Source organism: Carassius carassius, chromosome 34 (genome assembly GCF_963082965.1).
Source record: "Carassius carassius chromosome 34, fCarCar2.1, whole genome shotgun sequence".
Lineage (NCBI taxonomy): Eukaryota > Metazoa > Chordata > Actinopteri > Cypriniformes > Cyprinidae > Carassius > Carassius carassius.
In genome coordinates, this window is record NC_081788.1 from 25,227,215 (window position 1) to 25,236,756 (window position 9,542).

The following is a 9,542-nucleotide window of genomic DNA, read 5'->3' on the forward strand; positions in this document are numbered from 1 at the left end:
CAGGAATCCTCCCACTGCCAGCTGTTCTACTTCCTCACCAAGGCACCCATCGGCAAGGATCCTCTGGCACACAGCTGCCCCTGAAGTATGCTAGTATGCATTTCCCCTGGTGAATTTCAAAATCAGGTACGAGGATAAAGTCCTATTTGTAGTGTTGTATTGTAAGTGACAGTGAAATGACGTGTAGCCAAGTATGGTGTCCCATACTCAGCTCTGCATTTAACCCATCCAAGTCAACACACACAGCAGTGAACACACAACCTGTGAACACACACCCAAAGCAGTGGTCAGCCAATGCTGTGGCACCTGGGGACCAGTTGGGGGTTCTTGCCTTGCTCAAGGGTCTCACCTCAGTCATGGTATTGATGTTGAGAGAGCGTTGGTTATTCACTCCCCCCTCCGACAATTCCTGCCGGACCTGAGACTCGAACTCGCAACCTTCGGGTTACAAGTCTGACTCTCTATTCATTAGGCCTGTCTGTGTGGGGTCTGTTCATTGACTGGTGTTCCTCTCACTGAGAGGACCCTCAGAGATGCCCGTTTAGCACTGTGCTTTTCTTCCTGCAAATAAAAGTTGTTCACATTCCTATTCAGATGGATCTCTGCACCCCAACGTTGCTGACATTTCATTTCAATTTAATTCAATTCAAGTTTATTTGTATAGCGCTTTTTACGATACAAATCATTGCAAAGCAACTTTACAGAAAAATTTGTTTCTACAATATTTAGTAGTAGCTTATCAGTGGTGACTGTGCATATGGCAGAATTTTTTGGAAGAATTAATTAAAGACGTAGTCAGATGGACGATAAACACTATTAACACCAAGTATTATATGATGCAATCAGACTTGTAGCAAAATTGGGTAGTGCTGTATATTGTTTCAGGTTTAGCATCATCTGAGGTCCTCTGAGGGGGTGGATCTTCTCAGGTGTTCTGGATCCAGACTGAAGCTTGTGTAAATCCTAGTTAGCAAAACAAAGAAACAAATAGAGACATAATTAGCGTAGCTACTGTTCCAACCAAGTAAAATTAGTTAGTTCAACCCAAGCTAAAGAATAATTATGCACATTTGATCAGATATAACTGCAGTCCAAAATTATGAGATGCATTATTTGAATGCTTGGCCAAAGAGATGTGTCTGAACCCTGAAAATTATCAGGAAAGCTATTCCAGATGGACCATTTTTTGGTCCAATAAGTAATATATCTGTCTTATCTGAATTTAATAGGAGAAAATTATTGTTCATACAATCTTTTAAATTTTTTAACACACTCTGTTAGCTTAGATAATTTTGAAGTTTCATCTGGTCCCGTTGAGATATATAGTTGAGTATAATCAGCATAACGCCATATTTTCTAATAATATTACCAAGGGGCAACATGTATTTTGAAAATATCAGAGGGCCTAGGACAGATCCTTGAGGCACTTCATATTTTACTGGTGATAAATGAGATCTAGAATCTAGATCGAGACATCTAGAATTGTGAGAATGTTGGGACAACCCTTTTTCGGCTTTCCTGGTAAGCCCTCGTATAATTGATAAATAATCTGTTTTATGGGGCGTTGGGTAGGTCACAGATTGAGGTGTCTCCATTCCCTCCTTCAGGGAATGAGGGTTACATACAGGGGCGTCATGCATTCATGATTTTTGAGGGGGCACATGGGGGGATGGGGGGTATAAGTCATTCTATGAAAGCACTGTATAACTGATATAGGCTTATGTTTTTTTATTTATTTATTTTCCCTTTTTATTCAAAACAATTCCAAACGTGCTTAATATATCAGGAAATATCTCGTTTCTCAAATATGTGTAGGTAAATGCGTTTTGCACCTTTATAGATTGTTATTTGATCAATATATGGAAAAGTAGTGTAATCTATTAACTACACATAAAAAACCGACTTTTTACTTAAGTGCCATATTATGCCATAAAATATTTTTAATATGACTGAATTTGCATTTAATGTAAATTTTATTAACAATATTTTAAGTTACTTATTTTAACACTTTCATTTGATAGAGAGTAAAGAACATTTACATTATCAAAGAACATTTTCATTCTGTCTAGCCAGAGTTCAGGCACTCTCAAAAACTCCCATTAAAATCACTGAAGCACTTTACATTATGAAACGAATATCTAACTTACATTCGTACGCACATCTGCACTTTTTGTTGTTTCTGATGAGAGAATTCGCTAAATAATTCAGTCAGCGAGCAAGTGAACAAAACACTGCGTTTCAGTGATGACTCGTCTGGACATCTCTGATTGGCCATTGCATCCATAAGCGCAACAGAATAGTTTCTGATTGGTTATCATGAAGCGTTGTACGAACGCGTCTGTCTCTGGCTCAGCGCCAGCCAGCGAACGCAGATTTGAATTTAGCAGCTGATGCTGTGCACTGAACGATCTAATTCACACCGCTGTTATTGTATCAAATATATAAAAAAAGATTATACGGCAATTTTTTTTTTGTCTTTTGGAAGCTGCATTTAAAATCCACTTGGCTTTAGAAATCTGAGGGGGCACATGCCCCCTCACTTCGAATGGGCATGACGCCTCTGGTTACATATGTAACAGAGAAGTTCTTGCACATTACTCTTAAATTGCTGGCTTCTGCTGCAGTGTTTCTAATGTGACATATTACATTGTCAAGGCAGAGAAGGCAGACCCTTAAAAGCATTTCCTAATACTGTGAGCAATATGCAGTACCTGTTCCAAGAACTCAGAACCCAGTCTAAATAAAACATTAAAGTGCAAGAAAAGGGCCTGTTTGGAGAAACAATGCATCACTTGCAATAATGCATGAATGCAATAATTGTATTCAATAATGCTGTGACTTTATCATTTAACATTTAAAGTGAATGAAAGCCAATTAAATTTGCAAACAATTGCTTCCAAAAATAAAAATGCACTTTGAAAATGCTGATTAAATAGTGTTCTCTATTTGCTTACATGGTTATTTTAAATAAAAATGCATTTACCCATTACTTAAAAATATCTTGTTTTAACAAAAACATTTGCACAGTGAGAAATTTTTCCATATCACTATCTGCCCTGGGTGAATTCTATGCCTTCACATTCACATGATTTAATCATGTGATTATTATTATTTTTTTTTTTTTTTACAGAGATTAAATTATATTAAAATTCAATAAAATGAAACACACATATATTGGTACCAGAAAACAATACATTTCCTTAAACATTATTTTTAATTTCTTTTGAATAGGAAAAATTGGCCAGTACAAGCAACATCTGCTAGCATCTTCTTAATATATTTATATAACCGAATTTTTAAATCTTAAACTCCAAACTCTTTCTTTAACTTCGCTCTTTTTCAACCATCAAGTTTAATGAATAAAAGCTTATAGTGGTTGTAATCTTACATCAACTATGTTCGTTATCCTGGTTTGAAATGTCCTTAGGGGACTAGTTTTCTTTAGTTCTCTCTCTGTTGGTTAGTTTTGAACAACTAAGGCCTGGACTTGAAATAGCAAATTAATTCTTATAATCAGGGCATGCCTGAAGGATGATGACAATTTTTTTCCATTGTTTCTTGCACTTTGTCTAAATGTTGACAGCATTTTCCCTGGGGTACAAAGTGTAGAGAACAGACTGAATCTTTTGTCTAATGGCTCTATATGTGCCAGCATTACTCAAAACTTATTACGAATTATCCAGTCCACCATTATTCCATAATAGTTATGAAAGTTCCAAAGTTTCAGTTTTGCCTAATTCATATTATTCTCTATATAGTATAGGGCATGCTAATGTGATACAAGTAAATATATTTTTACCATATTATTATATATGATAAAGTTCCTTATGAAAACCTTACTTCTTAATGTTGTGAATGTTCAAATGTCCAGTTTTTCGTAAATTAAGGTAACATTTCATTATTCGATATAGATCTTATGTATCAGAGAAACAAGTGAGCAGCCATCTTTAGAAATTTGTCTTTGAACTTCTTTTTTTTGCGGTAGCTAGGCTATAGCATCACTGTTGAATAATTAGCTTGTGAAGTGGATTTACTTATTGTAGAGTTAACGAAAATTATCACATGCATGTAATGTGGAAACAGGATGTCATAACACTAGACCGTCTAAAGTATGGCACAATATTTTTTCTTTGTTACTTAAAGAGTGCGTTATTAATATACGCCTATAGGCAGGTGCACAACACACATGCACTTTGCTTATTACACACACAGGGACGTGCAGCAGCACACAAACATTTTTAAAAATGAAAAATTACATTCTGCCATGTAAATAGCGAACCCGCCATAGTGTGAGAGCAACTGGCTTTTAAAGGTGATGGGAGATGAGAGGTTTCTTGCACATGTACCTGGGCGCGTTGACTGTTTTCCCATCGTTAAACTAGCAAAAGTGGACATGCCCTGAGTGCACCTGCGCCATGCACTTTAGACCATGCACTTAGATCATTAAAATAGGGCCCATTGAGTGCAGCGTTGAAAATGGCCAGGGCTACACAGGGTCTAAAAAAATCTGCTCATTCACACAACATTTCTTTCAGAAAATTACAAGTTCATTTAGATTCAGATATGTTCACAAGTATTGAAGTGTCCGAGCTGGTGATCTAAATATTAGTTCGACCTACAGGTATTTGGCCTGATTTACACAGCATTATTGCACTGACAGAATAATCAGCCAATCACAGTAAAGTGGAGGCTCATGACTCCCCACATCCAATAGACACAGCAGTCCTCCCTCCCTTAGTATCTCATGAGAACTGCACCTTTTTTGCCCTGGCTTGTACTTATGTCTCTATCAGTGCACTAACATGTGTAACACATCCGGTCCAGATTTTCTGCTGATCTGCATGGCACACACCCATGAATAACAAACAATCTTTTTATTATGTGGAATTGACGGCATTCTGGTCACAGACTCTTTATTACTTTTTTTTTCTTTCTTTTTTTCACTGCTATTAAAGTGCTGCATCATTAAGCTGGATAATGCCATTTTTAAAAAGTGTGACAGTCCTGGGGTTTTTATGAGCGGCAGCAGAAACTGTGCTGGAATAGTGATGAAACCATATGGGGAGAACCGGTGTAAATGACTTCTTAGTGGTGCAGCGGTTCGTGAAGGACACATTGACGTGCGGCTGTCAGGAAACTAATGATACACACTCCTCACCACCCTAAACATGGGGATGGGAGGAAAACAGAGTAATTAGAAAACACAACATCGGGGAAAGAAACTCTGTGGTTGTCTCGCCTACAAGCGTGTCTGGCCTTATCAACCTTATTATTAATGTAAGAGCGGGCGCTACCATTAATAACTTGAATGTTTGAAACATCTGTCAACCAATTCCAGTTTTGATTTTCATTGTAAAAACATCTCATTATGCTACTTGAAACTGCAATCTGGTACGTATTTCTTATCATATTATTTGAATGTGTGTGTGTGCGTGTGCATGTGTGTGCATGTGTGTGTGTGTTTTGGTGCTTGTTGCCAGGGGCTGCAGTGCAGATGACCATGACAAAATGGAGAATGTTCATATGACTTTATGAATGTTCATATCCTTTCTGGGAATTGCACTGGATTCATGTTTCTGGTATTTTCTCTTATGTAGTCAGGTGGCTATGAAAGCAATGGCACTGCCTGTCAAAAGTATCTTTGTGAATTTCTCTGGTTGTCTCTGTGTTTATATCAGATACAAAGAATGAATCCCAGTAGAAGCTTATGATGTACAGTTGAACTAAATTTGAGCTGGCATGGCCTAATTTAGAGACCCGTTTGGTTGTGTCTTTTTGTCTTATTCCTCCAAATAATTATGCTTCCGTGTTTATTTTCCTCGCTAATTAGTCTATGCTAATGATGTAGAGGTCTTAATGTGTGATCTCGGCCAACCACTTGAATCACCTGGCACTGGAGCTACATAGAAAATGGAACTTCAGAGGAAACCTTCCCTTTGACTTCAGACCACAGATCTTGAGTTCTTGTGCCAAAATTCACATTATTTATCGCTCCCTTGTCCTGTGGAATAGGTTCATAAAATATATTTCTGTGCAAATACTTCAATCCAAATTGCCTGATTATGATATTAGCCTGCCAGCTAATACACTGATGTCCAATGACACTCCAGCCTTTATGTACCATCTAACTCACAGTTTGAGGTAAAGTAGCATATAACTCTAAATTTAATACAGTCTATTTTCTTTACTGTTCATAAGGTAACGGGAAAACTGTTGAGTACAGATCAATGGTGTGTGGTTGATGCATTTTGTAAAAAAAAGAAAAAAAAAGAAAACATTGTACATGGTTTTAAAAATAATAATTATAGCAACGAGTCATTATTGCACACTGTCCGGTATGGTGATTAGTGTCAGTTTCTTTTGAGATCACTGGGTCAATGTCATCAGGAGACATTTATTCAAAAAATCTGAAAAAAAAAAAAAAAAAAAAAAAAAAAAAAAAAAATATATATATATATATATATATATATATATATATATATATATATATATATATATATATATATATATATATATAATATTTTGCATAGAAAAAGAAAAGTGTACTTTTAGGAATATTTTATTTCATTATGACATTGGTAAAGATGCAAATGAAAAACAAGAAGTCATATTTTGCATTAATAAAATGTACTTTTTTATAATATTCTTTTTGATATGATTTCTCATGCAATTATTATTTTTGTATTTTACCCCCTCCAATTTACATTAATAGAAATTATATATAAAATATCAACATAATTGCATATATATGTACATAATTTTAGTATTTGTTGTACTGCCTTTAATTAAAAAACGAAATATAAATATGCTGCAAAGCAAAACAATAATAAAAAAATAATGTTGCAAAACAGTAAAAAAAAAGAAAAAAAAAAGACTGTATTATAACGATGGCAATCCTCATTTAAAAAATAATGACAAAAGCAATGCCAGACGCATTACATTAATGAGAACTCGTGGGTTAAATGTGCTTAATAGTCTGGAAAAATAATGCAACAGACAAATTTACACGATTACATTTTCTTTATGCAAAATATGACTTCTTATTTTGGTGACCATGGTTTTGGGGTGAAATGTGACCTGACACAATGTTGCACAAATAGATGAATTGTTTCCTTATTTATTAAGGTTCTGGTCTCACGGTTGATACCATGCAAGATCTCATTAAAACACAGTGAGCTCAAAGGATACAAAAGAGATATTGCTGTTGGATATTGATAAAAAGTGATTACATTATTTGATTTCACACTTAAGGATTTTTTGTGTTTTACAGTATTTGTACTGTGGATTATTTTCTCATCCAAATTGTTTTGAAGAGGCACTGCTTCTGTTATCTCTACAGATAAAATGCCCCTGCAATGCATTTAACAAACAACACAAAGGACCAAGGACATAGATCATACTGGCTAGAGTTATCATTGCTCAAATGTTAGAAATTTGGCTCAGTGTCAGTTATCATCCAAAAATAGAACATGCTGAATATCAAAATCAAAGTCTTGTTTTTATCATTTTTGTTCTGACACACAGTTCAGTATGTTCCTAGTCCTTCAGGTAATTAGGCCATGAATGGGCATATGTTTGCCAAACAACATAAAGCGACAGGTTGTTTCATAATCTACATCATCTTACATCATTTACTCCCCCTCATATCATTCCAAACCTTTATGACTTTTGCCATCGGTGACCAGGAACTGACAAGCTCTAAAATGAAAAAATTATATAAACAGATCTTCAGGGCATTTGTGCTGACAGCCTAAGTGTGCAAAAATTAACACTTGTTTAATGTGAGGCAGGCAATGCCAGTCCATTATTAAACTGTCAATTAGAGGCCCAGAGTGTTTACTGATAAATAAGAAGTGCATAGCTACAGTCTAGTAGATTTACCTCTACAAAGATCATAACTTTTTATTCCTGTGGTCAAGCCTTTCTCATTAGTAACTGGTTATATAACTCATTTTAGATGCGTTTTTAGTATAGGCCACAAATTTGACAGAAATGTGTTTTTGAATGGTGCTTAGTGAAGGTTGCCAAGTCATTTTTTCATGCAAAATTGGTCTGCTTTTATGCTGTTGCTATGGGTTGGTTTTGTTTTTCACACATTAGATTTGAAAGGTTTTGTGACTAATCAACAGCCAATCTACTGGAAGTCAAAACAGGCAAGACGGATTCTATAGTGTATAGTCCAACCTATTTCTAACATTCTCTTCTAATTAACAGGTTTAGCTACTTTTTTTTTTGTGACGAGAAATATTAATGCTACTACACAATAACATTCTAGAGAAGTTTGTGTGTCCGACGGGAACAACGTTTTGTGCAGTCCAGTCAAGTTCTTCCACACTAGACTCAATAAATCATTTCAACATGGACCTTGCTTTGTACACATGCGAGAACAGAAAAGCACTCCTGGAAACTGTTGCACCGAAGTTGGAAACATTGCAGAGGAACATTAAGATTTGTTTTTAATAAAATTACAGAATAAAAAATCTGTTAAAGAATGCTTTAACAGAGCCTCTGTCTACTCTTCACTACAAAAATACTTATTGATAGGAAGATTCCTTAATTTATATATATATATATATATATATATATATATATATATATATATATATATATATATAAAACTAAATTGTCTTTAATAACAAGTTTTTATTTGGACAATCAAAACATGTTTCATTTTAACAATACATCACTGAAGAATCTCTAGCTTTAACAGCTTGTTCAAGAAACAAAGGTGACATGTATAGTGTATTTTTTATGAAACACAGTCGACTGTAATTGCAATATATTGGACTTACAGGAGGAATAATGTGTCAGCAGAAATATGGCAGCTATATGGGTAATAGGCTTACATATGACGTAAAAGCAGCATGACACTGCATGCATTTATATTATCCAAAGTAACCCCCTAAAGCCTGCCTTGCCTAAGCTAAAATGTACTGCATTATATTATATTTTAAATAATACTTTGCATCTTTTAGTGATGGTTGTGAGCTTAATGCTCTTTTAAGTTTGCAAATGTTTAATGCTGCTGCTTGCATTTTAACCCTACAAATAAAAGGATCTGAGAATCTGAAGAAGCATAAGGAACTCTGTGGCAAATTTTGCGATTGGGTTGGTTTTAATTGATTATTAGGCTGTCTGTCACACAGACCAGTAACCCTGGGTTTGATATTGTTTGTTAAGTGTGTTGAGATGGAGTATATGTAATGATTCCAAATTCGCCCCTATCATCTGGGCTCTGTGAGCCTTCCTGTCTGTTTCAGAGCGTAAATTATTCCTTTGCTCTTCCGCCTGCTGGCTGCTGCCTCTGTGTTACTGAGCTGAACTAAATGCATTTGAATGAGAGAACGGCTCCAACTTTTCCACTCCTCAGGGGGTGGGGGGAATGGGAAAGCAAAGGGTGCAGGCATATATAGTTTTAAAGGAATGTTTCACCCCAAAATGAAAATTCTGTCATTATTTACTCACCCTCATTTTGCTTCAAATCCGAATGTTTGTGGGAAACAAAAGGAGAAATTTAAATAATAAACTTTGCCACTTTTACA